This window comes from Cynara cardunculus (genome assembly GCF_001531365.2).
Source record: "Cynara cardunculus var. scolymus isolate 2C chromosome LG 2, CcrdV1, whole genome shotgun sequence".
NCBI lineage: Eukaryota > Viridiplantae > Streptophyta > Magnoliopsida > Asterales > Asteraceae > Cynara > Cynara cardunculus.
Genome location: NC_037529.1, coordinates 61,866,645 through 61,875,779, shown reverse-complemented (window position 1 = coordinate 61,875,779; position 9,135 = coordinate 61,866,645).

The window sequence follows — 9,135 nt, the reverse complement described above, 5'->3', positions numbered from 1 at the left end:
CTTATCTTTTGTAATTTATACAAAGATGAAAGTTGTATTTTTTTTTCTTTCTAAAAAATATAACTTTGATAAAATAGTTTTAATAAAATATTTAATTTAATGAAGAATTATTATAAATAACTCTATAAATATTCATTGTTTTATCTTTTTTTTTTATTAATCTTGATATCCAACCCGCTATGCGAGCCGACTAATCTGAAGGCGACCACCTGCTTTGCAAGATAAACCGGAGTCACCACATTTGAACCTCTGTGGCCACAAGAAGATTTTTATTCCTCATTGGGTTTGAACCTGAGACCTTCTATTACTTTTGACTTTTGGAGTCAAGCTCAAACCAATCAAACAACACCCTTGTAGTTTTGTTTTATCATTTTACATTTGGAATTAATAGTTTTTGCCGAACGTGAATTTTTTATCTAGCTTATGAAACATAGCCTTAGTCCCATTCATATTTTTGTAACGTACTTTAAAATCTTTATTTTTTGGTATCTCAGATGTAATATTTTAAAATATTTAAGTACCTCATTTAAATATGATAATATATGAAAAAGCAATATACATCGGTCTGATTCCTATTTTACGTAACGTATTATTTTGATGTAAATGTTTAAGATATTACATATGAATTATCAAAGTTATAGTTTTTTAAAATAAAAATAAACTAAAATATGTCATATTTTCATACAATTTACTTGTATATTAACATGTTGAAGATTCAAATAACCTTAAATATAGGATGGAATTTAAACCACAAGTTATCAGAAAAATGCATATCATGTGTAACACATTTGTAGGGCACAACGTTCGCAATCAAATTAAATGATGGATACTAACCAACATATTTGTGTGGTCACGTTTCTTTTCCTAATAACGTATGATACATGTTTTTTTTTTTTGTCAAATTTATTTTCAGAGTTTCGTTTCGTACGATGTTATCACTCTTCTTTTATTTGTTTTCTTGTGCAATTATGCTGACCGTTATTAAATGATTTCGATTCTATTTTATTTGTTAAAGATTTGAAAAATATTATCTCCATAACAACTTGTTTTATATTGATGAAAAATTAGGTTTACAAGCTTCTGAGTTCATTTAAGCCAGATGGGGATTGTAATAATAGATAGAATATGAGCTTTTTAGTTAGTTTTTTTTTTCCTTTCAATTTTAGAATTTATATGTAAACCCATATAATTCATATATGAATTAATTAACTGATTCATATATGAACCAATGTGAATCATATATTAAATAATTAACTGATTCACATATGAACCCATAAGTTTATATGTGAATCAATTAAACAGTTTACATATGAGCTAATTAACGAATTCACATATGAACATATAGTTCATATGTGAATCTGTAAACCTGTTTGCTGCTTATTTGTAAAAATTACAAAACTATCCCTCTATCTTCTGCATATCCTTGCAAGAAATTATCGACTGATTAATAGCTAGTCAGACGCAAATGTTGATCAAATGAAGAGTTAGTATCACTTCTTTACTTCTTAAATACTTAGCACTTCCCCATATATATATAAATGTGTGTTATTATACAACCCTTTATATTTGTACAACCAATACAACCCAATCTCAACCGTCCATTTAATTTGATGAATATGTAATTTCATAGAAATTTTGATTGTTTTCTAATATAAAGTATTGATTATAATTAATGAATCTTATTCATCTTCCATAAATATTTAAATCATAATAAATGAACTCTCATCATTTYYATAAATATYTCAATTTATTGRGTTGCATTGGTTKTACAAATGTGATGAGTTGTATTTTAAACAAACTCTCTCTCTCTCTCTCTCTCTCTMTMTATATATATATATATATATATATATATATATATATACGGGTGGGTTCAAATAAAAACCACTCAATTTGTAAAAACCGTGAAAACCTCATTCAACCAATCATAATTTTTCATTTTGTTCATTTTTTTTGTAATTATGAGAGGTTGATTAACCATTTTTATTGTGGAAGGTGTTAATCATGGATATTATCATCTTCATTATTTTAATTTTAGAGAAATACATGAAACAATTTCATTAAAATTTCATTAAGTAGTATATGAAACAATTTCATAACCACATATGAAACAACTTCATCAAAAAAGTATTATATTAAACAATTTCACAAGATTAACAATTTCATGAAAAAATTTCATAAGATTAACGATGGATGAGAGTAGTTTTTACGGTTTTTACAAATTGGAGTGGTTTTCATTTGATCGCTCCTCTCTCTCTCTCTCTCTCTCTATATATATATATATATCACTACTAGAATACAGAGTATCATCGACAGATATCACCGACGGCCCAAATCCTTGGTAATTTCCGACGGATTATCGACAGATAGAAATACTACCACGTGTAATTTTGACGATGAATTTTGCATTTTCTGACTTATTGAAAAATATTTTATTTTTTAAAAATAGAAATCAACATGTCCATCCGAATTCATCTGAAATAATTTATTATTCAGTATTCTTTAATAAAGTAATTTTATTTAAAAAAACCATCGAAAAATCCATTGTGTTCTATTTTTTTTTAATAAAAAAAGGGGCTCCCAAAATAGGAACCCTAATACAGTATCGTCTCAGTCGAACAGGACCATCGTTGAGAGCTCCCTGACAGAGCCATCGTTGCGATTTCGACGACCATGCCTCCGTCAACCGCCATTGCCACCGTATGCCAGCCACCGTCACCACTGTCCCCCCTCCCCTTTTCTCTGTGAACAGAAGCTCACCAACCCCAAGCCCCCGAACTTTAAGTTTCTTTTTCATTTCTCATTGTATTTTTTGTATATTTTTGTTTTGTCATTTGTGTATACATATATATATAATATATATGTGTTTTGTGTAAGTAAATATATATGTGTGTCTTGTGTATGTATATATGTGTGTATGTATATGTTTAGATAGGTAGATTTTGAAATTGGTTTTTTGGTTTGAATAATGAAATTGATTTTTAGGTTATAGATTTTGGTTATCGAAATTGATTTTAGTTTTAAATCCTTGTTCTAGTTTGAATTATCAATTGTTGGGTAAACATTAGGTTTGATTTAGTTTTGATCGGTTCTTAATTAGTTTTGACATTGAAAATGGCTTTTACTCATTCTTAAAGTTTAGGTTACCAATTGTTGGACAAATATTAATGCAAAAGTTTGGTGTATTCGTGATAAGTTCTCAATAATGTGAGAGGTGGCGTGGCGACGAGGCTAAGTCTCAAGCCTTACAAGTTACGGGAGGCCACGACGTTTTTCGTGAGACCAGTAAGACCAATTTTCAACCCTTGGATTAGATCTACAATCTGAACATTCATAATCATAAAATTGCCACGAGATTTTTCAATAATCACAAAATTGCCACCATGTAACTTTAGACCACTAGATCATTAGCTTATAAAGTTGATCAATGTACATATATTGATCTCATGGGTCTCACAAAAAACCCTTGGTCTCACGTGAACCCAACCCTATATATATATATATATATATATATATATAGTCTTTTCATTAATAACGTATAACACATTAAATTCATATAAAGTAATAAAACTAAAAATGAAAAAAAATCATTGATACCAAATATATATAGCTTATATAAATTAATATCATGGGTGTAAAATCAGGATTAAGTATCTCGAATCTCAAGTCACTAATTTCTTCAATTTTCAAAGAATTAATGTTCGGTTCTACGTGTATGGAAATGAAAGCAAGCATTTACCTATTCAACCTTCTAGTTGTTAAATTTCCTTTTTATGTTTATTTAAGTTTTAAGTCTCGTGCATAATTGTTATAATTTATCGCTCAAGTTATTTATTAGAAAAAACCCCAAACCTTACAAAAGAACCAGTTGTAACGCGCCATAACACGTCGAAACATGCCATAACGCATTACAGTAGAAGCCAAGCCTTAGAGTAAAGCCACAAGGTTAACGTGGCAACAAACTCAAGCCTTAACACCATATCACGTCATAACCAGTTATTTAAAACTATGGATAAAACCAAAAATGTTGAAAATGCAATATTGATGCACTCGTTTGGTGTATTTTTGATTAAAACCAACAATGTTGAAATGCCAAATTAATGCAATAGTTTTCTGAAGTTTTCATCAAACTAATAATATTAAAATGTCATATATGATAAAATAGTTTGTTATGTGAACGAAAACTTGTGTTATTAATTAGTTGGGCTGTTAATTGTTGGACAAACATCATACTTGATTATATTTTGAGTCACTGTTAGTTTTCAGAAATATTTATTTTATTTATTTCTAGTTGGTTTGTCAATTGTTGGGCAAACATTGAGTTCCATTGTATTTGAAAATATTCATTTTATATTGTTATGCTATTTAAAAAAAAACATAGTTTAGGGTTTCAAAGTCATTCAAAACCCCTTTACCTGGTTTACACTTATGGTTTGATTTTCAAATAGTCCAATCATTACAGAGGAGATTTTAAAGTAATTCTAAAGACCTCTACTTCATTAAGACATATGGTTTAACTTTCATTTAGCCAAACTATTACACATAAGATTTTAAAGTCATCCAAAACACCTCATTTTGATTTAAACCTATGCTTTGATGTTCAATGATAACATGTTACCTTTTAAATCGGTTAAAACTCACCTTCTTTTTTGCTTACATGGCTTAAAATGATGTGAAGTGAATGACACGTTATTCTCATTATGCAAAATAAATAAAAAAACCTCTTTCAAAGTTATTTTTAATAACTTTCATTTCCCTTCCGATGATTCATATTCCACCAGTAATATGTTTTTCATTCCTTTTGAAAACCCTTTAAAAAAATAAAATTATATACAAATTAAATATTCTAAAGTAATATATATATTTCAAACAAATATGATTTTTTTAAAGATAAATACTTTCTTTGTAAGAAAACGTAATACTTATTATTTTCCTTCTTTTAAATATACATATTTTTTTAGCATTTTTTTAAAACGTTAAATTTCATTTTATGAATCTTCATAAATATGTTACATCAATGATAATTTATAACTTTTCTAATTGATTTAATACGTTTATTAGATATTATTATTTAATATCTCAAATTCAATTTTCTACAACAAATATGATATATTTTTTCAAGATAAAAATTTTATTTGTAAAATAAAATGATATTTCTAATTTCCTTTTCAAAAAATACATTATATATATAAGCGATATAGATTGTAATTTACAACACAAGTTTTTCTTAAGATGGCTATATTAATGAATACTTTATATTTTTTAGTTAATTTAATATATTTATTAAATTATAGTTATATTTTTTAAATTACAATACTAGAATAAAAAAGTGTAGTAATCCTAGTGCAGCTTTTGCCTTGTGAAATGAACTAACTGGTGTTGTAATCTTAGTAGGGGTACTAAAAAACCCTACCAATTCGATCAACCTGATCAATCCGATCAAACCCAACACGAAATAATTCAACGCGAAGCAACCCGATGTCTAATCATGTTGTAAAATTGTCAAACCGTAGGTATTGAGTTGATATTGAGTTACTATTATTTTAACCTAACTCAATCCGATGAACCCGATATCCTTTTATTTCTTGGATTTAATATGATTGTTGAATTTATATTAATATGTACATTAGACAATTACATTATCATGTATGCTCTTCATATACACATTTTTTCAATCTATTCACATCTTTATATAACACATTCGCATATATGTTCAGTAATTATGAACATATATATGCAAATTGAGAAAATTAACTGAATGTGATATACTAAAAAGTATGGATAAGTTGTATCAAATAGTTGATGACGAAAAAGAATTTATGAGTAAAGAAATAACATATTCTAGGTTAGAAAAAATATTTTAATGTACCAAAGTATCAACTCGACCAACCAGACTAACCCGTACGAATTTGGTTGGGTTGCACTTTGGTTCGGGTTGGGTTGGATTAAGATTTTTTAAATCGCAAACATTGGGTTGAGTTGTCAAATGTCTTCAACTCAACCCATAAACACCCCTAAATTCTAGTGCAACTTTTGCCTCGTGTCTGTATTTCTAGCCTCTTGTTAGCTATCGGTGTTTATTTTAATAAAAGCGGTTGTTCAATTTTTCTTTTTGCTTTTTATGAAAATAAGTTGTTATTTTTTCCTTTAACCTTATCTAACAAATTAATAAACAAAAGTGATTGTTTTCGATGTTATTTTTTTAATTGAAGTTCTATTTGCTTTTACCTTAGAAGAATTTAACAAAACAAACCCTAATCTCTCACCTATGTCTACAAGATTCTTATTAGGTGGATACAAGATTTTCGTTCAGCGGGTTCACCTTTAAAGTAGACTAATTAAAGACTTATAAAATCGTCCGATGTGTTTTTAACCTAATTACAACGTTTTCAAGAGAATTTTAAAGTTTTTGGGTTGAATTCGAGGGATTGTTTTTTTTTTTTTTTTTTTTTTTTTGTCGATTTCAAATAACTTTTTTGGTTTTTTTGATTGATTTCAACAGATTTTTTTGGTTAGAGCAACGGTTTTGATTGGGATCGAGGGCCCGTGGAAAAATGTAATGGGGGGAAGTGAAAGATAAATTATGTAAACCCTAAATTTTAACCAATGAATTTTTTTGAGTTTTTGACTGGGGTCCTTTCCCCCCTCTTTTTTGCCATTGCATCCGCCCCTGAGTGGATACAACACTTTCAAGAAACACGATCGGCCATTTATCGGTATATAATATATTCATTAAAATTAAGTATTTTAAGAATAAAATATTCAAAAAATAAAAATAAATTTGGTTTGTCTTGAATTTGATCAACCTACCTCCATTTATAATAATTCATTTCAGCTACCAAGAATCGTGCGGTTCTCATCACCTTCGATTCTCATGGCTAATCAAAAAGGCCAACTCCAAATTGTATACTATGAATTGATGACATGTAGTCGCACATGTTAAATATTTCGTACCCGTCACATCATGAATTTGAAACACTCTAACCTTTTTATAATATTAACTATGTAACGATCCCGCACTCGAAAAAGTATGACATCATATGTTAAATGCATCCTTATTACTTAAAAATGTAATAAAATTAAAAAAAAAATCTTGAAATTTTGTTAAGGAACAGGGGATAAAAGAAGGTTCGATGTATTGGGGTGGAGATGGTCTTCAAGCGGTGAGTGCTAGTAGATTTATAAAGGGAGAGTAGAAGGGAGATAGAGGGGCGTTTGAAGTCTGATACGGTTTCAAGTGGTGGCATTGACGGACCTATGTATGTGGTATAGGTGGCACGTGCTACCGTATTATTTCTCCGCCGAAGGATAAAAAAATTAGGTTTCGTGAACGGTGCAACCGTATTAATTTGTTGTGTGACATCGTATGTATTTTGAAACTACAATGAGAACAAGTTTTATTTTGTAGAGTTGGTTTGCAAGACTTTTATTCCACCCCACACCCAAGTCCGGATCATGTTAATTAGTGTCATTTTCTTAGTCAAACGGTGCCATCGTTTGAAAAAAATTCCGTATACTTGTTTCTTATAGTCAAACGGTGTCACCGTTTGAAAAAAAATTCTATATTTTTTTTCTTATGGTCAAATGGTACCACTGTTTAATTTTTTTTGGGTCCATCCCTGAGTGGTGGTAGGGAGTAGAGATGAAGGTGGTTTATGGTGAGGAATCGAGAGAGGAGTAGACCACGGTGGTTGGCGTCGACGAAGAAGAAGGATCTACTAGAGGAGGCTGTCGGTCGTGAATGGAGTGGAAGAGACGTAGTCAATTAAGTTGTTGGTAGAAGATAGTGGTGTCGCACGATGGGCAGGGAGAGCTAGACCATGGTGCTCCAACGACAAGTGGTGGCTTGCAACTGGAGATGGTCGTTGATAGTGAATGGAATCGAGGGGGCCAACGATAATGAAGCACGATGAGAGGAAAAAGTAGTTGTTGAAGAAGACGGTAAAAGGATGGGACTGGTGAAACTAAGGTTTTACATTTTTACATTCCTAAAATAAAAAGGAAAAACACTTTGTATTTTCAATTTTTTTGAAATTGAGTAAAATAATAATAATAATAATAATAATAATAATAATAATAATAATAATAATAATAATAATAATTAGATAAACACAAATATAACAAAAACAAATTAATAACAAAAACTCTTGTTTTATTTATTAAAAAATATATTTTTTACAGAAAAAACAAATTAATAAATAAACACAAAAATAAAATTCTTAAGTTCTTAAAATATTTATGATTTCTAAAAGAATTTTCCTTTACATATATATGTAAATGGAGTCGACTATTCACATTTAGGACAATTTTTAGGGTTTTTATTTATTTATTTTAATTTGTAGTTTTACCTGCTATACAGGTTGTATATTACATTTTTAAGTAATAAGGATGTATTTAACATGTTTTTAAAAGTCCAAAAATTTATTTAATAAGTTTCAGAAAATCCAATAATTTATCTATTTAAATAAAATTTCCAAAAACTTAATTACGTAAAACTAAAAAGCTCATTTTGGATTTAAAAAAATAATATTCAAATAACTACATGCACTTTGACTCTTAAAAATTGAGATGTCCATTTTTCCAAGGGAGAATCATGTGTTTCACATGTCTTTTAATATTTAGAGGCGTTTTTTATGCTTAAAAATAGACAATGAGCATCATATTCATTAATGATGTTCGTTTTAAGAAATGACATTAATGAGATAATATTGATAAAAATATTATAGGTAACTGATTAGCATTATATAATTAATCACGATTTGGTCAGCGGCTTTTTTGTCCCGTTTCTTTGTCTTTAAGACCGTAAATGAAGATATTTTCCACCACGATTTTTTTGCTCACTCGCTTCTCTAGATTATCGGGTAAACAAACTTCTTCATGCGGCACATACGGTATCCTTGATGATGTAGATGGTATAACATCCATCGCAGGTTCTTGCTGCGACATAAACTGTATACACACAATCCAATATAATTGTTAACTTGTAAAGTAAAACATCAAAAAACTTAAACATATTTCGCATCTTGAGAAAAGTACTCTTGCGGCATAAACTGCGTAAACATAATATAATATATATTAAAAAATTTATTTACTTGTTAACTTGTAAAGTAAAAACATTAAAATCTTAAACATATTTAC